We start from the raw sequence: 23535 nt of genomic DNA, 5'->3' as shown, positions 1-23535 counted from the left end.
ACTATTTGAAAGCGAACTCAAGTGAAAACTCACCCTAAACTAGACGGAGTTGTAAGTATTATCAGTTTTCTGGTCATTACCCAGATTTCCTGTGGTAACCTCCGTGATTGAAAACGGCTGGAAATGTAGTAAGAATAAATTTCCTTTCATTTCAAATGTTTCTTACAAATTTTTTTATCGTTTCTGGAAGCTATAATTGCGTATTTGAAGAGTTTTACCACAATTAGAGAGTGTTCCTACAACTATATACTGGAATCCACAGCATTTTAACTGATTCACACAGAAAACGCCAGAAAAATTAGGCCTCAATTTTAAACATAAACAGTATATTGCACACTTACAGTCTTTCTAAAAAAATTTTGAGCTGTATAAACCTGAAATCCTAATATTTGAAAGCCAATTCAAGTGAAAACTCTCCCTAAACTAGCCGGAGTTTTAAGTATTATCAGTTTTCTGGTCATGACCCAGCTTTCCACTGGTAAACTCCGTGATTGAAAACGGATGGAAATGTTGTAAGAATCAATTTCCTTTTATTTCAAGTGTTTCTTACAAGTTTTTTATCATTTCTGGAAACTATAATTGCGTATTTGAAGAGTTTTACCACAATTAGAGAGTGTTCCTACAACTATATACTGGAATCGTCAGCATTTTAACTGATTCACACAGAAAACGCCAGAAAAATTAGGCTTCAATTTTAAACATAAACAGTATATTGCACACTTACAGTCTTTCTATACAAATTTTGAGCTGAATAAACCTGAAATCCTAATGTTTGAAAGCCAATTCAAGTGAAAACTCTCCCTAAACTAGCCGGAGTTGTAAATATTATCAGTTTTCTGGCTACGTCCCACCTTTCCACTGGTAAACTCCGTGATTGAAAACGGCTGGAAATGTAGTAAGAATAAATTTCCTTTCATTTCAAATGTTTCTTACAAGTTTTTTTATCATTTCTGGAAGCTATAATTGCGTATTTGAAGAGTTTTACCACAATTAGAGAGTGTTCATACAACCACATACTGAAATCGTCAGCATTTTAACTGATTCACACAGGAAACACCAGAGAAATTCGGCCTCCAATTGTAAACATAAACAGTATAGTCTTCACGTACAGTCTTTCTACACAACTTTTGAGCTGAATAAACCTGAATTCCTAATATTTGAAAGCGAACTCAAGTGAAAACTCACCCTAAACTAGATGGAGTTGTAAGTATTATCAGTTTTCTGGTCATGACCCAGCTTTCCACTGGTAAAATCCGTGATTGAAAACGGCTGGAAATGTAGTAAGAATAAATTTCCTTTCATTTCAAGTGTTTCTTACAAGTTTTTTTTATCATTTCTGGAAGCTATAACAGCGTATTTGAAGAGTTTTACCACAATTAGAGAGTGTTCCTACAACTATATACTGGAATCGGCAGCATTTTTACTGATTCACACAGAAAACACCAGAGAAATTCGGCTTCCAATTGTAAACATAAACTGTATATTCTTCACTTAGAGACTTTCCACACAAATTTTGAGCTGTATAAACCTGAATTCCTATAATTTGAAAGCGAACTCAAGTGAAAACTCACCCTAAAATAGACTGAGTTTTAAGTATTATCAGTTTTCTGGTCATGACCCAGCTTTCCACTGGTAAGCTCCGTGATTGAAAACGCCCTGAAATGTAGTAAGAATAAATTTCCTTTCATTTCAAGTGTTTCTTCCAAGTATTTTTATCATTTCTGGAAACTATAATTGGGTATTTGAAGAGTTTTACCACAATTAGAGAGTGTTCCTACAACTATATACTGGAATCCACAGCATTTTAACTGATTCACACAGAAAATGCCAGAAAAATTAGGCCTCAATTTTAAACATAAACAGTATATTGCACACTTACAGTCTTTCTAAACTAATTTTGAGCTGTATAAACCTGAAATCCTAATATTTGAAAGCCAATTCAAGTGAAAACTCTCCCTAAACTAGCCGGAGTTGTAAATATTATCAGTTTTCTGGCTATGTCTCACCTTTCCACTGGTAAACTCCGTGATTGAAAACGGCTGGAAATGTAGTAAGAATCTATTTGCTTTTATTTCAAGTGTTTCTTATAAGTTTTTTTATCATTACTGGAAACAATAATTGCGTATTTGAAGAGTTTTACCACAATTAGAGATTGTTCCTACAACTACATACTGGAATCGTCAGCATTTTAACTGATTCACACAGGAAACACCAGAGAAATTCGGCCTCCAATTGTAAACATAAACAGTATAGTCCTCACTTACAGTCTTTCTACACAAATTTTGAGCTGTATAAACCTGAATTCCTAATATTTGAAAGCGAACTCAAGTGAAAACTCACTCTAAACTAGTTGGAGTTCTAAGTATTATCAGTTTTCTGGTCATTACCCAGATTTCCTGTGGTAACCTCCGTGATTGAAAACGGCTGGAAATGTAGTAAGAATCAAGTTCCTTTTATTTCAAGTGTTTCTTACAAGTTTCTTATCATTTCTGGAAACTATAATTGCGTATTTGAAGAGTTTTACCACAATTACAGAGTGTTCCTGCAACTACATACTGGAATCGTCAGCATTTTAACTGATTCACACAGGAAACACCAGAGAAATTCGGCCTCCAATTGTAAACATAAACAGTATAGTCTTCACGTACAGTCTTTCTACACAAATTTTGAGCTGAATAAACCTGTATTCCTTCTATTTGAAAGCGAACTCAAGTGAAAACTCACCCTAAACTAGACGGAGTTGTAAGTATTATCAGTTTTCTGGTCATGACCCAGCTTTCCACTGGTAAACTCCGTGATTGAAAACGGCTAGAAATGTAGTAAGAATAAATTTCCTTTCATTTCAAGTGTTTCTTACAAGTTTTTTATCATTTCTGGAAACTATAATTGCGTATTTGAAGAGTTTTACCACCATTAAGGAGTGTTCCTACAACTATATACTGGAATCCATAGCATTTTAACTGATTCACACAGAAAACGCCAGAGAAATTAGGCCTCAATTTTAAACCTAAACAGTATATTGCACACTTACAGTCTTTCTACACTAATTTTGAGCTGTATAAACCTGAAATCCTAATATTTGAAAGCCAATTCAAGTGAAAACTCTCCCTAAACTAGCTGGAGTTGTAAATATTATCAGTTTTCTGGCTATGTCCCACCTTTCCACTGGTAACCTCAGTGATTGAAAACGGCTGGAAATGTAGTAAGAATCTATTTGCTTTTATTTCAAGTGTTTCTTATAAGTTTTTTATCATTACTGGAAACAATAATTGCGTATTTGAAGAGTTTTACCACAATTAGAGAGTGTTCCTACAACTACATACTGGGATCGTCAGCATTTTAACTGAGTCACACAGGAAACACCAGAGAAATTCGGCCTCCAATTGTAAACATAAACAGTATAGTCTTCACGTACAGTCTTTCTACACAAATTTTGAGCTGAATAAACCTGAATTCCTACTATTTGAAAGCGAACTCAAGTGAAAACTCACCCTAAACTAGACGGAGTTGTAAGTATTATCAGTTTTCTGGTCATTACCCAGATTTCCTGTGGTAACCTCCGTGATTGAAAACGGCTGGAAATGTAGTAAGAATAAATTTCCTTTCATTTCAAATGTTTCTTACAAATTTTTTTATCGTTTCTGGAAGCTATAATTGCGTATTTGAAGAGTTTTACCACAATTAGAGAGTGTTCCTACAACTACATACTGAAATCCTCAGCATTTTAACTGATTCACACAGGAAACACCAGAGAAATTCGGCCTCCAATTGTAAACATAAACAGTATAGTCTTCACGTACAGTCTTTCTACACAACTTTTGAGCTGAATAAACCTGAATTCCTAATATTTGAAAGCGAACTCAAGTGAAAACTCACTCTAAAATAGACTGAGTTTTAAGTATTATCAGTTTTCTGGTCATGACCCAGCTTTCCACTGGTAAGCTCCGTGATTGAAAACGCCCTGAAATGTAGTAAGAATAAATTTCCTTTCATTTCAAGTGTTTCTTACAAGTTTTTTTTATCATTTTTGGAAACTATAATTGGGTATTTGAAGAGTTTTACCACAATTAGAGAGTGTTCCTACAACTATATACTGGAATCCACAGCATTTTAACTGATTCACACAGAAAACGCCAGAAAAATTAGGCCTCAATTTTAAACATAAACAGTATATTGCACACTTACAGTCTTTCTAAAAAAATTTTGAGCTGTATAAACCTGAAATCCTAATATTTGAAAGCCAATTCAAGTGAAAACTCTCCCTAAACTAGCCGGAGTTTTAAGTATTATCAGTTTTCTGGTCATGACCCAGCTTTCCACTGGTAAACTCCGTGATTGAAAACGGATGGAAATGTTGTAAGAATCAATTTCCTTTTATTTCAAGTGTTTCTTACAAGTTTTTTATCATTTCTGGAAACTATAATTGCGTATTTGAAGAGTTTTACCACAATTAGAGAGTGTTCCTACAACTATATACTGGAATCGTCAGCATTTTAACTGATTCACACAGAAAACGCCAGAAAAATTAGGCTTCAATTTTAAACATAAACAGTATATTGCACACTTACAGTCTTTCTATACAAATTTTGAGCTGAATAAACCTGAAATCCTAATGTTTGAAAGCCAATTCAAGTGAAAACTCTCCCTAAACTAGCCGGAGTTGTAAATATTATCAGTTTTCTGGCTATGTCCCACCTTTCCACTGGTAAACTCCGTGATTGAAAACGGCTGGAAATGTAGTAAGAATAAATTTCCTTTCATTTCAAATGTTTCTTACAAGTTTTTTTATCATTTCTGGAAGCTATAATTGCGTATTTGAAGAGTTTTACCACAATTAGAGAGTGTTCATACAACCACATACTGAAATCGTCAGCATTTTAACTGATTCACACAGGAAACACCAGAGAAATTCGGCCTCCAATTGTAAACATAAACAGTATAGTCTTCACGTACAGTCTTTCTACACAACTTTTGAGCTGAATAAACCTGAATTCCTAATATTTGAAAGCGAACTCAAGTGAAAACTCACCCTAAACTAGATGGAGTTGTAAGTATTATCAGTTTTCTGGTCATGACCCAGCTTTCCACTGGTAAAATCCGTGATTGAAAACGGCTGGAAATGTAGTAAGAATAAATTTCCTTTCATTTCAAGTGTTTCTTACAAGTTTTTTTTATCATTTCTGGAAGCTATAACAGCGTATTTGAAGAGTTTTACCACAATTAGAGAGTGTTCCTACAACTATATACTGGAATCGGCAGCATTTTTACTGATTCACACAGAAAACACCAGAGAAATTCGGCTTCCAATTGTAAACATAAACTGTATATTCTTCACTTAGAGACTTTCCACACAAATTTTGAGCTGTATAAACCTGAATTCCTATAATTTGAAAGCGAACTCAAGTGAAAACTCACCCTAAAATAGACTGAGTTTTAAGTATTATCAGTTTTCTGGTCATGACCCAGCTTTCCACTGGTAAGCTCCGTGATTGAAAACGCCCTGAAATGTAGTAAGAATAAATTTCCTTTCATTTCAAGTGTTTCTTCCAAGTATTTTTATCATTTCTGGAAACTATAATTGGGTATTTGAAGAGTTTTACCACAATTAGAGAGTGTTCCTACAACTATATACTGGAATCCACAGCATTTTAACTGATTCACACAGAAAACGCCAGAAAAATTAGGCCTCAATTTTAAACATAAACAGTATATTGCACACTTACAGTCTTTCTAAACTAATTTTGAGCTGTATAAACCTGAAATCCTAATATTTGAAAGCCAATTCAAGTGAAAACTCTCCCTAAACTAGCCGGAGTTGTAAATATTATCAGTTTTCTGGCTATGTCTCACCTTTCCACTGGTAAACTCCGTGATTGAAAACGGCTGGAAATGTAGTAAGAATCTATTTGCTTTTATTTCAAGTGTTTCTTATAAGTTTTTTATCATTACTGGAAACAATAATTGCGTATTTGAAGAGTTTTACCACAATTAGAGAGTGTTCCTACAACTATATACTGGAATCAGCAGCATTTTAACTGATTCACACAGAAAACGCCAGTAAAATTAGGCCTCAATTTTAAACATAAACAGTATATTGCACACTTACAGTCTTTCTACACTAATTTTGGGCTGTATAAACCTGAAATCCTAATATTTGAAAGCCAATTCAAGTGAAAACTCTCCCTAAACTAGCTGGAGTTGTAAATATTATCAGTTTTCTGGCTATGTCCCACCTTTCCACTGGTAACCTCAGTGATTGAAAACGGCTGGAAATGTAGTAAGAATCTATTTGCTTTTATTTCAAGTGTTTCTTATAAGTTTTTTATCATTACTGGAAACAATAATTGCGTATTTGAAGAGTTTTACCACAATTAGAGAGTGTTCCTACAACTACATACTGGGATCGTCAGCATTTTAACTGAGTCACACAGGAAACACCAGAGAAATTCGGCCTCCAATTGTAAACATAAACAGTATAGTCTTCACGTACAGTCTTTCTACACAAATTTTGAGCTGAATAAACCTGAATTCCTACTATTTGAAAGCGAACTCAAGTGAAAACTCACCCTAAACTAGACGGAGTTGTAAGTATTATCAGTTTTCTGGTCATTACCCAGATTTCCTGTGGTAACCTCCGTGATTGAAAACGGCTGGAAATGTAGTAAGAATAAATTTCCTTTCATTTCAAATGTTTCTTACAAATTTTTTTATCGTTTCTGGAAGCTATAATTGCGTATTTGAAGAGTTTTACCACAATTAGAGAGTGTTCCTACAACTACATACTGAAATCCTCAGCATTTTAACTGATTCACACAGGAAACACCAGAGAAATTCGGCCTCCAATTGTAAACATAAACAGTATAGTCTTCACGTACAGTCTTTCTACACAACTTTTGAGCTGAATAAACCTGAATTCCTAATATTTGAAAGCGAACTCAAGTGAAAACTCACTCTAAAATAGACTGAGTTTTAAGTATTATCAGTTTTCTGGTCATGACCCAGCTTTCCACTGGTAAGCTCCGTGATTGAAAACGCCCTGAAATGTAGTAAGAATAAATTTCCTTTCATTTCAAGTGTTTCTTACAAGTTTTTTTTATCATTTTTGGAAACTATAATTGGGTATTTGAAGAGTTTTACCACAATTAGAGAGTGTTCCTACAACTATATACTGGAATCCACAGCATTTTAACTGATTCACACAGAAAACGCCAGAAAAATTAGGCCTCAATTTTAAACATAAAGAGTATATTGCACACTTACAGTCTTTCTAAAAAAATTTTGAGCTGTATAAACCTGAAATCCTAATATTTGAAAGCCAATTCAAGTGAAAACTCTCCCTAAACTAGCCGGAGTTTTAAGTATTATCAGTTTTCTGGTCATGACCCAGCTTTCCACTGGTAAACTCCGTGATTGAAAACGGATGGAAATGTTGTAAGAATCAATTTCCTTTTATTTCAAGTGTTTCTTACAAGTTTTTTATCATTTCTGGAAACTATAATTGCGTATTTGAAGAGTTTTACCACAATTAGAGAGTGTTCCTACAACTATATACTGGAATCGTCAGCATTTTAACTGATTCACACAGAAAACGCCAGAAAAATTAGGCTTCAATTTTAAACATAAACAGTATATTGCACACTTACAGTCTTTCTATACAAATTTTGAGCTGAATAAACCTGAAATCCTAATGTTTGAAAGCCAATTCAAGTGAAAACTCTCCCTAAACTAGCCGGAGTTGTAAATATTATCAGTTTTCTGGCTACGTCCCACCTTTCCACTGGTAAACTCCGTGATTGAAAACGGCTGGAAATGTAGTAAGAATAAATTTCCTTTCATTTCAAATGTTTCTTACAAGTTTTTTTATCATTTCTGGAAGCTATAATTGCGTATTTGAAGAGTTTTACCACAATTAGAGAGTGTTCATACAACCACATACTGAAATCGTCAGCATTTTAACTGATTCACACAGGAAACACCAGAGAAATTCGGCCTCCAATTGTAAACATAAACAGTATAGTCTTCACGTACAGTCTTTCTACACAACTTTTGAGCTGAATAAACCTGAATTCCTAATATTTGAAAGCGAACTCAAGTGAAAACTCACCCTAAACTAGATGGAGTTGTAAGTATTATCAGTTTTCTGGTCATGACCCAGCTTTCCACTGGTAAAATCCGTGATTGAAAACGGCTGGAAATGTAGTAAGAATAAATTTCCTTTCATTTCAAGTGTTTCTTACAAGTTTTTTTTATCATTTCTGGAAGCTATAACAGCGTATTTGAAGAGTTTTACCACAATTAGAGAGTGTTCCTACAACTATATACTGGAATCGGCAGCATTTTTACTGATTCACACAGAAAACACCAGAGAAATTCGGCTTCCAATTGTAAACATAAACTGTATATTCTTCACTTAGAGACTTTCCACACAAATTTTGAGCTGTATAAACCTGAATTCCTATAATTTGAAAGCGAACTCAAGTGAAAACTCACCCTAAAATAGACTGAGTTTTAAGTATTATCAGTTTTCTGGTCATGACCCAGCTTTCCACTGGTAAGCTCCGTGATTGAAAACGCCCTGAAATGTAGTAAGAATAAATTTCCTTTCATTTCAAGTGTTTCTTCCAAGTATTTTTATCATTTCTGGAAACTATAATTGGGTATTTGAAGAGTTTTACCACAATTAGAGAGTGTTCCTACAACTATATACTGGAATCCACAGCATTTTAACTGATTCACACAGAAAATGCCAGAAAAATTAGGCCTCAATTTTAAACATAAACAGTATATTGCACACTTACAGTCTTTCTAAACTAATTTTGAGCTGTATAAACCTGAAATCCTAATATTTGAAAGCCAATTCAAGTGAAAACTCTCCCTAAACTAGCCGGAGTTGTAAATATTATCAGTTTTCTGGCTATGTCTCACCTTTCCACTGGTAAACTCCGTGATTGAAAACGGCTGGAAATGTAGTAAGAATCTATTTGCTTTTATTTCAAGTGTTTCTTATAAGTTTTTTTATCATTACTGGAAACAATAATTGCGTATTTGAAGAGTTTTACCACAATTAGAGATTGTTCCTACAACTACATACTGGAATCGTCAGCATTTTAACTGATTCACACAGGAAACACCAGAGAAATTCGGCCTCCAATTGTAAACATAAACAGTATAGTCCTCACTTACAGTCTTTCTACACAAATTTTGAGCTGTATAAACCTGAATTCCTAATATTTGAAAGCGAACTCAAGTGAAAACTCACTCTAAACTAGTTGGAGTTCTAAGTATTATCAGTTTTCTGGTCATTACCCAGATTTCCTGTGGTAACCTCCGTGATTGAAAACGGCTGGAAATGTAGTAAGAATCAAGTTCCTTTTATTTCAAGTGTTTCTTACAAGTTTCTTATCATTTCTGGAAACTATAATTGCGTATTTGAAGAGTTTTACCACAATTACAGAGTGTTCCTGCAACTACATACTGGAATCGTCAGCATTTTAACTGATTCACACAGGAAACACCAGAGAAATTCGGCCTCCAATTGTAAACATAAACAGTATAGTCTTCACGTACAGTCTTTCTACACAAATTTTGAGCTGAATAAACCTGTATTCCTTCTATTTGAAAGCGAACTCAAGTGAAAACTCACCCTAAACTAGACGGAGTTGTAAGTATTATCAGTTTTCTGGTCATGACCCAGCTTTCCACTGGTAAACTCCGTGATTGAAAACGGCTAGAAATGTAGTAAGAATAAATTTCCTTTCATTTCAAGTGTTTCTTACAAGTTTTTTATCATTTCTGGAAACTATAATTGCGTATTTGAAGAGTTTTACCACCATTAAGGAGTGTTCCTACAACTATATACTGGAATCCATAGCATTTTAACTGATTCACACAGAAAACGCCAGAGAAATTAGGCCTCAATTTTAAACCTAAACAGTATATTGCACACTTACAGTCTTTCTACACTAATTTTGAGCTGTATAAACCTGAAATCCTAATATTTGAAAGCCAATTCAAGTGAAAACTCTCCCTAAACTAGCTGGAGTTGTAAATATTATCAGTTTTCTGGCTATGTCCCACCTTTCCACTGGTAACCTCAGTGATTGAAAACGGCTGGAAATGTAGTAAGAATCTATTTGCTTTTATTTCAAGTGTTTCTTATAAGTTTTTTATCATTACTGGAAACAATAATTGCGTATTTGAAGAGTTTTACCACAATTAGAGAGTGTTCCTACAACTACATACTGGGATCGTCAGCATTTTAACTGAGTCACACAGGAAACACCAGAGAAATTCGGCCTCCAATTGTAAACATAAACAGTATAGTCTTCACGTACAGTCTTTCTACACAAATTTTGAGCTGAATAAACCTGAATTCCTACTATTTGAAAGCGAACTCAAGTGAAAACTCACCCTAAACTAGACGGAGTTGTAAGTATTATCAGTTTTCTGGTCATTACCCAGATTTCCTGTGGTAACCTCCGTGATTGAAAACGGCTGTAAATGTAGTAAGAATAAATTTCCTTTCATTTCAAATGTTTCTTACAAATTTTTTTATCGTTTCTGGAAGCTATAATTGCGTATTTGAAGAGTTTTACCACAATTAGAGAGTGTTCCTACAACTACATACTGAAATCCTCAGCATTTTAACTGATTCACACAGGAAACACCAGAGAAATTCGGCCTCCAATTGTAAACATAAACAGTATAGTCTTCACGTACAGTCTTTCTACACAACTTTTGAGCTGAATAAACCTGAATTCCTAATATTTGAAAGCGAACTCAAGTGAAAACTCACTCTAAAATAGACTGAGTTTTAAGTATTATCAGTTTTCTGGTCATGACCCAGCTTTCCACTGGTAAGCTCCGTGATTGAAAACGCCCTGAAATGTAGTAAGAATAAATTTCCTTTCATTTCAAGTGTTTCTTACAAGTTTTTTTTATCATTTTTGGAAACTATAATTGGGTATTTGAAGAGTTTTACCACAATTAGAGAGTGTTCCTACAACTATATACTGGAATCCACAGCATTTTAACTGATTCACACAGAAAACGCCAGAAAAATTAGGCCTCAATTTTAAACATAAACAGTATATTGCACACTTACAGTCTTTCTAAAAAAATTTTGAGCTGTATAAACCTGAAATCCTAATATTTGAAAGCCAATTCAAGTGAAAACTCTCCCTAAACTAGCCGGAGTTTTAAGTATTATCAGTTTTCTGGTCATGACCCAGCTTTCCACTGGTAAACTCCGTGATTGAAAACGGATGGAAATGTTGTAAGAATCAATTTCCTTTTATTTCAAGTGTTTCTTACAAGTTTTTTATCATTTCTGGAAACTATAATTGCGTATTTGAAGAGTTTTACCACAATTAGAGAGTGTTCCTACAACTATATACTGGAATCGTCAGCATTTTAACTGATTCACACAGAAAACGCCAGAAAAATTAGGCTTCAATTTTAAACATAAACAGTATATTGCACACTTACAGTCTTTCTATACAAATTTTGAGCTGAATAAACCTGAAATCCTAATGTTTGAAAGCCAATTCAAGTGAAAACTCTCCCTAAACTAGCCGGAGTTGTAAATATTATCAGTTTTCTGGCTATGTCCCACCTTTCCACTGGTAAACTCCGTGATTGAAAACGGCTGGAAATGTAGTAAGAATAAATTTCCTTTCATTTCAAATGTTTCTTACAAGTTTTTTTATCATTTCTGGAAGCTATAATTGCGTATTTGAAGAGTTTTACCACAATTAGAGAGTGTTCATACAACCACATACTGAAATCGTCAGCATTTTAACTGATTCACACAGGAAACACCAGAGAAATTCGGCCTCCAATTGTAAACATAAACAGTATAGTCTTCACGTACAGTCTTTCTACACAACTTTTGAGCTGAATAAACCTGAATTCCTAATATTTGAAAGCGAACTCAAGTGAAAACTCACCCTAAACTAGATGGAGTTGTAAGTATTATCAGTTTTCTGGTCATGACCCAGCTTTCCACTGGTAAAATCCGTGATTGAAAACGGCTGGAAATGTAGTAAGAATAAATTTCCTTTCATTTCAAGTGTTTCTTACAAGTTTTTTTTATCATTTCTGGAAGCTATAACAGCGTATTTGAAGAGTTTTACCACAATTAGAGAGTGTTCCTACAACTATATACTGGAATCGGCAGCATTTTTACTGATTCACACAGAAAACACCAGAGAAATTCGGCTTCCAATTGTAAACATAAACTGTATATTCTTCACTTAGAGACTTTCCACACAAATTTTGAGCTGTATAAACCTGAATTCCTATAATTTGAAAGCGAACTCAAGTGAAAACTCACCCTAAAATAGACTGAGTTTTAAGTATTATCAGTTTTCTGGTCATGACCCAGCTTTCCACTGGTAAGCTCCGTGATTGAAAACGCCCTGAAATGTAGTAAGAATAAATTTCCTTTCATTTCAAGTGTTTCTTCCAAGTATTTTTATCATTTCTGGAAACTATAATTGGGTATTTGAAGAGTTTTACCACAATTAGAGAGTGTTCCTACAACTATATACTGGAATCCACAGCATTTTAACTGATTCACACAGAAAACGCCAGAAAAATTAGGCCTCAATTTTAAACATAAACAGTATATTGCACACTTACAGTCTTTCTAAACTAATTTTGAGCTGTATAAACCTGAAATCCTAATATTTGAAAGCCAATTCAAGTGAAAACTCTCCCTAAACTAGCCGGAGTTGTAAATATTATCAGTTTTCTGGCTATGTCTCACCTTTCCACTGGTAAACTCCGTGATTGAAAACGGCTGGAAATGTAGTAAGAATCTATTTGCTTTTATTTCAAGTGTTTCTTATAAGTTTTTTTATCATTACTGGAAACAATAATTGCGTATTTGAAGAGTTTTACCACAATTAGAGATTGTTCCTACAACTACATACTGGAATCGTCAGCATTTTAACTGATTCACACAGGAAACACCAGAGAAATTCGGCCTCCAATTCTAAACATAAACAGTATAGTCCTCACTTACAGTCTTTCTACACAAATTTTGAGCTGTATAAACCTGAATTCCTAATATTTGAAAGCGAACTCAAGTGAAAACTCACTCTAAACTAGTTGGAGTTCTAAGTATTATCAGTTTTCTGGTCATTACCCAGATTTCCTGTGGTAACCTCCGTGATTGAAAACGGCTGGAAATGTAGTAAGAATCAAGTTCCTTTTATTTCAAGTGTTTCTTACAAGTTTCTTATCATTTCTGGAAACTATAATTGCGTATTTGAAGAGTTTTACCACAATTACAGAGTGTTCCTGCAACTACATACTGGAATCGTCAGCATTTTAACTGATTCACACAGGAAACACCAGAGAAATTCGGCCTCCAATTGTAAACATAAACAGTATAGTCTTCACGTACAGTCTTTCTACACAAATTTTGAGCTGAATAAACCTGTATTCCTTCTATTTGAAAGCGAACTCAAGTGAAAACTCACCCTAAACTAGACGGAGTTGTAAGTATTATCAGTTTTCTGGTCATGACCCAGCTTTCCACTGGTAAACTCCGTGATTGAAAACGGCTAGAAATGTAGTAAGAATAAATTTCCTTTCATTTCAAGTGTTTCTTACAAGTTTTTTATCATTTCTGGAAACTATAATTGCGTATTTGAAGAGTTTTACCACCATTAAGGAGTGTTCCTACAACTATATACTGGAATCCATAGCATTTTAACTGATTCACACAGAAAACGCCAGAGAAATTAGGCCTCAATTTTAAACATAAACAGTATATTGCACACTTACAGTATTTCTAAACTAATTTTGAGCTGTATAAACCTGAAATCCTAATATTTGAAAGCCAATTCAAGTGAAAACTCTCCCTAAACTAGCCGGAGTTGTAAATATTATCAGTTTTCTGGCTATTACCCACCTTTCCACTGGTAACCTCCGTGATTGAAAAAGGCTGGAAATGTAGTAAGAATCTATTTGCTTTTATTTCAAGTGTTTCTGATAAGCTTTTTATCATTACTGGAAACAATAATTGCGTATTTGAAGAGTTTTACCACAATTAGAGAGTGTTCCTACAACTACATACTGGAATCGTGAGCATTTTAACTGATTCACACGGGAAACACCAGAGAAATTGGGCCTCCAATTGTAAACATAAACAGTATAGTCCTCACTTACAGTCTTTCTACAAAAATTTTGAGCTGTATAAACTGAAATCCTAATATTTGAAAGCCAATTCAAGTGAAAACTCTCCCTAAACTAGCCGGAGTTGTAAATATTATCAGTTTTCTGGCTATGTCCCACCTTTCCACTGGTAACCTCCGTGATTGAAAACGGCTGGAAATGTAGTAAGAATCTATTTGCTTTCATTTCAAGTGTTTCTTATAAGTTTTTTATCATTACTGGAAACAATAATTGCGTATTTGAAGAGTTTTACCACAATTAGAGAGTGTTCCTTCAACTACATACTGGAATCGTCAGCATTTTAACTGATTCACACAGGAAACACCAGAGAAATCGGCCTCCAATTGTAAACATAAACAGTATAGTCTTCACGTACAGTCTTTCTACACAACTTTTGAGCTGAATAAACCTGAATTCCTAATATTTGAAAGCGACCTCAAGTGAAAACTCACTCTAAACTAGTTGGAGTTGTAAGTATTATCAGTTTTCTGGTCATTACCCAGATTTCCTGTGGTAACCTCCGTGATTGAAAACGGCTAGAAATGTAGTAAGAATAAATTTCCTTTCATTTCAAGTGTTTCTTACAAGTTTTTTTTATCATTTCTGGAAATTATAATTGCGTATTTGAAGAGTTTTACCACAATTAGAGAGTGTTCCTACAACTATATACTGGAATTAGCAGCATTTTAACTGATTCACACAGAAAACGCCAGAAAAATTAGGCCTCAATTTTAAACATAAACAGTATATTGCACACTTACAGTCTTTCTATACAAATTTTGAGCTGTATAAACCTGAAATCCTAATGTTTGAAAGCCAATTCAAGTGAAAACTCTCCCTAAACTAGCCGGAGTTGTAAATATTATCAGTTTTCTGGCTATGTCCCACCTTTCCACTGGTAACCTCCGTGATTGAAAACGGCTGGAAATGTAGTAAGAATCTATTTGCTTTTATTTCAAGTGTTTCTTATAAGTTTTTTATCATTACTGGAAACAATAATTGCGTATTTGAAGAGTTTTACCACAATTAGAGAGTGTTCCTACAACTACATACTGGAATCCTCAGCATTTTAACTGATTCACACAGGAAACACCAGAGAAATTCGGCCTCCAATTGTAAACATAAACAGTGTAGTCTTCTCGTACAGTCTTTCTACACAACGTTTGAGCTGAATAAACCTGAATTCCTAATATTTGAAAGCGACCTCAACTGAAAACTCACTCTAAACTAGTTGGAGTTGTAAGTATTATCAGTTTTCTGGTCATTACCAAGATTTCCTGTGGTAACCTCCGTGATTGAAAACGGCTAGAAATGTAGTAAGAATAAATTTCCTTTCATTCCAAGTGTTTCTTACAAGTTTTTTTTATCATTTCTGGAAATTATAATTGCGTATTTGAAGAGTTTTACCACAATTAGAGAGTGTTCCTACAACTACATACTGGAATCGTCAGCATTTTAACTGATTCACACAGGAAACACCAGAGAAATTCGGCCTCCAATTGTAAACATAAACAGTATAGTCTTAACGTACAGTCTTTCTACACAAATTTTGAGCTGATTAAACCTGAATTCCTACTATTTGAAAGCGAACTCAAGTGAAAACTCACCCTAAACTAGACTGAGTTTTAAGTATTATCAGTTTTCTGGTCATGACCCAGCTTTCCACTGGTAAGCTCCGTGATTGAAAACGCCCTGAAATGTAGTAAGAATAAATTTCCTTTCATTTCAAGTGTTTCTTACAAGTTTTTTTTATCATTTCTAGAAACTATAATTGGGTATTTGAAGAGTTTTACCACAATTAGAGAGTGTTCCTACAACTATATACTGGAATCCACAGCATTTTAACTGATTCACACAGAAAACGCCAGAAAAATTAGGCCTCAATTTTAAACATAAACAGTATATTGCACACTTACAGTCTTTCTAAACAAATTTTGAGCTGTATAAACCAGAAATCCTAATATTTGAAAGCCAATTCAAGTGAAAACTCTCCCTAAACTAGCCGGAGTTTTAAGTATTATCAGTTTTCTGGTCATGACCCAGCTTTCCAGTGGTAACCTCCGTGATTGAAAACGGCTGGAAATGTAGTAAGAATCTATTTGCTTTTATTTCAAGTGTTTCTTATAAGTTTTTTATCATTACTGGAAACAATAATTGCGTATTTGAAGAGTTTTACGACAATTAGAGATTGTTCCTACAACTACATACTGGAATCGTCAGCATTTTAACTGATTCACACAGGAAACACCAGAGAAATTCGGCCTCCAATTGTAAACATATACAGTATAGTCCTCACTTACAGTCTTTCTACACAAATTTTGAGCTGTATAAACCTGAATTCCTAATATTTGAAAGCGAACTCAAGTGAAAACTCACTCTAAACTAGTTGGAGTTCTAAGTATTATCAGTTTTCTGGTCATTACCCAGATTTCCTGTGGTAACCTCCGTGATTGAAAACGGCTGGAAATGTAGTAAGAATCAAGTTCCTTTTATTTCAAGTGTTTCTTACAAGTTTCTTATCATTTCTGGAAACTATAATTGCGTATTTGAAGAGTTTTACCACAATTACAGAGTGTTCCTACAACTACATACTGGAATCGTCAGCATTTTAACTGATTCACACAGGAAACACCAGAGAAATTCGGCCTCCAATTGTAAACATAAACAGTATAGTCTTCACGTACAGTCTTTCTACACAACTTTTGAGCTGAATAAACCTGAATTCCTTCTATTTGAAAGCGAACTCAAGTGAAAACTCACCCTAAACTAGACGGAGTTGTAAGTATTATCAGTTTCCTGGTCATGACCCAGCTTTCCACTGGTAAACTCCGTGATTGAAAACGGCTAGAAATGTAGTAAGAATAAATTTCCTTTCATTTCAAGTGTTTCTTACAAGTTTTTTATCATTTCTGGAAACTATAATTGCGTATTTGAAGAGTTTTACCACCATTAGGGAGTGTTCCTACAACTATATACTGGAATCCATAGCATTTTAACTGATTCACACAGAAAACGCCAGAGAAATTAGGCCTCAATTTTAAACATAAACAGTATATTGCACACTTACAGTCTTTCTAAACTAATTTTGAGCTGTATAAACCTGAAATCCTAATATTTGAAAGCCAATTCAAGTGAAAACTCTCCCTAAACTAGCCAGAGTTGTAAATATTATCAGTTTTCTGGCTATGTCCCACCTTTCCACTGGTAACCTCCGTGATTGAAAACGGCTGGAAATGTAGTAAGAATCTATTTGCTTTTATTTCAAGTGTTTCTTATAAGTTTTTTATCATTACTGGAAACAATAATTGCGTATTTGAAGAGTTTTACCACAATGAGAGAGTGTTCCTACAACTACATACTGGAATCGTCAGCATTTTAACTGATTCACACAGGAAACACCAGAGAAATTCGGCCTCCAATTGTAAACATAAACAGTATAGTCTTCACGTACAGTCTTTCTACACAAATTTTGAGCTGAATAAACCTGAATTCCTACTATTTGAAAGCGAACTCAAGTGAAAACTCACCCTAAACTAGACGGAGTTGTAAGTATTATCAGTTTTCTGGTCATGACCCAGCTTTCCACTGGTAAACTCCGTGATTGAAAACGGCTGGAAATGTAGTAAGAATAAATTTCCTTTCATTTCAAATGTTTCTTACAAGTTTTTTTTATCATTTCTGGAAGCTATAATTGCGTATTTGAAGAGTTTTACCACAATTAGAGAGTGTTCCTACAACTACATACTGAAATCGTCAGCATTTTAACTGATTCACACAGGAAACACCAGAGAAATTCGGCTTCCAATTGTAAACATAAACAGTATAGTCTTCACGTACAGTCTTTCTACACAACTTCTGAGCTGAATAAACCTGAATTCCTAATATTTGAAAGCGAACTCAAGTGAAAACTCACCCTAAACTAGATGGAGTTGTAAGTATTATCAGTTTTCTGGTCATGACCCAGCTTTCCACTGGTAAACTCCGTGATTGAAAACGGCTGGAAATGTAGTAAGAATAAATTTCCTTTCATTTCAAGTGTTTCTTACAAGTTTTTTTTATCATTTCTGGAAACTATAATTGGGTATTTGAAGAGTTTTACCACAATTAGAGAGTGTTCCTACAACTACATACTGGAATCGTGAGCATTTTAACTGATTCACACAGGAAACACCAGAGAAATTGGGCCTCCAATTGTAAACATAAACAGTATAGTCCTCACTTACAGTCTTTCTACACAAATTTTGAGCTGTATAAACCTGAATTCCTAATATTTGAAAGCGAACTCAAGTGAAAACTCACCCTAAACTAGATGGAGTTGTAAGTATTATCAGTTTTCTGGTCATGAACCAGCTTTCCACTGGTAAACTCCGTGATTGAAAATGGCTGGAAATGTAGTAAGAATAAATTTCCTTTCATTTCATGCCGGGAGCCGGTCCATCCTTGCTGTTTCAAGGGACCTGGTATATATGGTATACGGTTCTTAATATGTTTTCTCACCTTCTTGGTGCTGTGTTTTAACCAAGGTCACCTCTCTGAGAAAGGTTGAATCCCCAGGTAGGGATTTTCCCCTGAAGTTAGGGAGGGAATAAAACCCCTCAACTAAGTGCCAGGCAGGTAATTAATCCCTTTAACTACAAACAATCATGCTTAAACTACATAATCTTTTCTCCCTGGAATGGAGATAAGAAACGCCCTAACCTTTGTAATAGAGATTGATAGGATTGAATCAACTGGTATAAATACAGTTGTAACAAGACAGAAACACTCAGAACTTAGAACAGAATCAAGAAGACAGAATCTACACGGAGCCTAGAGACAGAAGAACTTTGCTGGAGAGAGCATGCCGGAGGATCCTGAGAGGGACTGGCCTCGGAGCCTAGAGACAGAGCCTAGCGGGAGAACATGGCAAGGGATCCTGGACTGAACCTGACTACAGAGATTGGCAGGAGAACCTGACTGGAACCTGGACACTGAACCTGACTGGAGTACCTGGACAGAACCTCTCTGGAGAGCCTAAGCAGAACCTCTCTGGAGATCGAGACCAGAACTTGGCTGGAGATCTGGGCTGGAGATCCTGGCTAGGCTGCTGATCAACTGAACGCTGTCTCCGTGTCATTCCTTCTTCGCCGACTCCGTCCACACCTTTGGGAACCCCTGGAACAGGATTCCCCTAGGTAAGCCCCCCTCCCCCATTGAGAACCCCCACACTCGGGACGGATCAGACTCCACCGTAGGAAGAGGGTGGATAGTCTTCGCCGAATCCGTCCACACCTTTGGGAACCCCTGGAACAGGATTCCCTTAGGTAAGCCCCCCCCCCCCATTGAGAACCCCACACTCGGGATGGATAGGACTCCACCAGGGTGCTACAGACCCCCCTATAGAGGATAAGTAGGGTAAGAAGGTGGATAGTACAGAACTTAGATTGAGAAGATGTGCCATACTGAGTCCAAAGAAAGAAGACTCTGTATTGATCTTTAGATTAAGAAGATGTGCCATACTGAGTCTAAAGAAATAAGACTCTGTATTGATCTTTTAACATATATGCTTGCTAGCAGAGGAATTAAGGTTACTCCCAGTCAGACAGAACGTTTTATACAAGAGGTATGTCCATGCTTTTCTGAGGAAGGAAAGGTAAATGTAATGGCATGGGAGAAGGTAGGCCCAAGGAGCCTTATCCTTAACCCCACTGCAGCCTTTCCACCCCGGGAAAGTGCAGGATTGGCAAGCTCTCCCTGGGGTGATAGATCAGGACTCAGGTAATAGCAGAAAGCGCCAATCCTACTCTTAAAATGGATACAAGAGAGCGTTTCAGGTTTTTCTTTTCAATGCTTGCTTTTAAAAAATAAAAAAGGGGGAATTTGCCGGGAGCCGGTCCATCCTTGCTGTTTCAAGGGACCTGGTATATATGGCATACGGTTCTTAATATGTTTTCTCACCTTCTTGGTGCTGTGTTTTAACCAAGGTCACCTCTCCGAGAAAGGTTGAATCCCCAGGTAGGGATTTTCCCCTGAAATTAGGGAGGGAATAAAACCCCTCAACTAAGTGCCAGGCGGGTAATTAATCCCTTTAACTACAAACAATCATGCTTAAACTACATAATCTTTTCTCCCTGGAATGGAGATAAGAAACGCCCTAACCTTTGTAATAGAGATTGATAGGATTGAATCAACTGGTATAAATACAGTTGTAACAAGACAGAAACACTCAGAACTTAGAACAGAATCAAGAAGACAGAATCTACACGGAGCCTAGAGACAGAAGAACTTTGCTGGAGAGAGCATGCCGGAGGATCCTGAGAGGGACTGGCCTCGGAGCCTAGAGACAGAGCCTAGCGGGAGAACATGGCAAGGGATCCTGGACTGAACCTGACTACAGAGATTGGCAGGAGAACCTGACTGGAACCTGGACACTGAACCTGACTGGAGTACCTGGACAGAACCTCTCTGGAGAGCCTAAGCAGAACCTCTCTGGAGATCGAGACCAGAACTTGGCTGGAGATCCGGGCTGGAGATCCTGGCTAGGCTGCTGATCAACTGAACGCTGTCTCCGTGTCATTCCTTCTTCGCCGACTCCGTCCACACCTTTGGGGACCCCTGGACCTGCTGGGGTTGGACCCCAGCAATTTCAAGTGTTTCTTACAAGTTTCTTTATCATTTCTGGAAATTATAATTGCGTATTTGAAGAGTTTTACCACAATTAGAGAGTGTTCCTACAACTATATACTGGAATCAGCAGCATTTTAACTGATTCACACAGAAAACGCCAGTAAAATTAGGTCTCAATTTTAAACATAAACAGTATATTGCACACTTACAGTCTTTCTATACAAATTTTGAGCTGAATAAACCTGAAATCCTAATGTTTGAAAGCCAATTCAAGTGAAAACTCTCCCTAAACTAGCCGGAGTTGTAAATATTATCAGTTTTCTGGCTATGTCCCACCTTTCCACTGGTAAACTCCGTGATTGAAAACGGCTGGAAATGTAGTAAGAATCTATTTGCTTTTATTTAGAAGTGTTTCTTATAAGTTTTTTATCATTACTGGAAACAATAATTGCGTATTGGAAGAGTTTTACCACAATTAGAGATTGTTCCTACAACTACATACTGGAATCGTCAGCATTTTAACTGATTCACACAGGAAACACCAGAGAAATTCGGCCTCCAATTGTAAACATAAACAGTATAGTCCTCACTTACAGTCTTTCTACACAAATTTTGAGCTGTATAAACCTGAATTCCTAATATTTGAAAGCAAACTCAAGTGAAAACTCACTCTAAACTAGTTGGAATTCTAAGTATTATCAGTTTTCTGGTCATTACCCAGATTTCCTGTGGTAACCTCCGTGATTGAAAACGGCTGGAAATGTAGTAAGAATCAAGTTCCTTTTATTTCAAGTGTTTCTTACAAGTTTCTTATCATTTCTGGAAACTATAATTGCGTATTTGAAGAGTTTTACCACAATTACAGAGTGTTCCTACAACTACATACTGGAATCGTCAGCATTTTAACTGATTCACACAGGAAACACCAGAGAAATTCGGCCTCCAATTGTAAACATAAACAGTATAGTCTTCACGTACAGACTTTCTACACAAATTTTGAGCTGAATAAACCTGTATTCCTTCTATTTGAAAGCGAACTCAAGTGAAAACTCACCCTAAACTAGACGGAGTTGTAAGTATTATCAGTTTTCTGGTCATGACCCAGCTTTCCACTGGTAAACTCCGTGATTGAAAACGGCTAGAAATGTAGTAAGAATAAATTTCTTTTCATTTCAAGTGTTTCTTACAAGTTTTTTATCATTTCTGGAAACTATAATTGCGTATTTGAAGAGTTTTACCACCATTAGGGAGTGTTCCTACAACTATATACTGGAATCCATAGCATTTTAACTGATTCACACAGAAAACGCCAGAGAAATTAGGCCTCAATTTTAAACATAAACAGTATATTGCACACTTACAGTCTTTCTAAACTAATTTTGAGCTGTATAAACCTGAAATCCTAATATTTGAAAGCCAATTCAAGTGAAAACTCTCCGTAAACTAGCCGGAGTTGTAAATATTATCAGTTTTCTGGCTATGTCCCACCTTTCCACTGGTAACCTCCGTGATTGAAAACGGCTGGAAATGTAGTAAGAATCTATTTGCTTTTATTTCAAGTGTTTCTGATAAGCTTTTTATCATTACTGGAAACAATAATTGCGTATTTGAAGAGTTTTACCACAATTAGAGAGTGTTCCTACAACTACATACTGGAATCGTGAGCATTTTAACTGATTCACACAGGAAACACCAGAGAAATTGGGCCTCCAATTGTAAACATAAACAGTATAGTCCTCACTTACAGTCTTTCTACAAAAATTTTGAGCTGTATAAACCTGAAATCCTAATATTTGAAAGCCAATTCAAGTGAAAACTCTCCCTAAACTAGCCGGAGTTGTAAATATTATCAGTTTTCTGGCTATGTCCCACCTTTCCACTGGTAACCTCCGTGATTGAAAACGGCTGGAAATGTAGTAAGAATCTATTTGCTTTTATTTCAAGTGTTTCTTATAAGTTTTTTATCATTACTGGAAACAATAATTGCGTATTTGAAGAGTTTTACCACAATTAGAGAGTGTTCCTACAACTACATACTGGAATCGTCAGCATTTTAACTGATTCACACAGGAAACACCAGAGAAATTCGGCCTCCAATTGTAAACATAAACAGTATAGTCTTCACGTACAGTCTTTCTACACAAATTTTGAGCTGAATAAACCTGAATTCCTACTATTTGAAAGCGAACTCAAGTGAAAACTCACCCTAAACTAGATGGAGTTGTAAGTATTATCAGTTTTCTGGTCATGACCCAGCTTTCCACTGGTAAACTCCGTGATTGAAAACGGCTGGAAATGTAGTAAGAATAAATTTCCTTTCATTTCAAGTGTTTCTTACAAGTTTTTTTTATCATTTCTGGAAGCTATAATGGCGTATTTGAAGAGTTTTACCACAATTCGAGAGTGTTCCTACAACTATATACTGGAATCGGCAGCATTTTAACTGATTCACACAGAAAACACCAGAGAAATTCGGCTTCCAATTGTAAACATAAACTGTATAGTCTTCACTTAGAGTCTTTCTACACAAATTTTGAGCTGTATAAACCTGAATTCCTAAAATTTGAAAGCGAACTCAAGTGAAAACTCACCCTAAAATAGACTGAGTTTTAAGTATTATCAGTTTTCTGGTCATGACCCAGCTTTCCACTGGTAAGCTCCGTGATTGAAAACGCCCTGAAATGTAGTAAGAATAAATTTCCTTTCATTTCAAGTGTTTCTTACAAGTTTTTTTTATCATTTCTG

Source organism: Myotis daubentonii, chromosome X (genome assembly GCF_963259705.1).
Source record: "Myotis daubentonii chromosome X, mMyoDau2.1, whole genome shotgun sequence".
In the NCBI taxonomy this organism is placed as follows: domain Eukaryota; kingdom Metazoa; phylum Chordata; class Mammalia; order Chiroptera; family Vespertilionidae; genus Myotis; species Myotis daubentonii.
Note: the sequence above shows the minus strand (reverse complement) of the source record.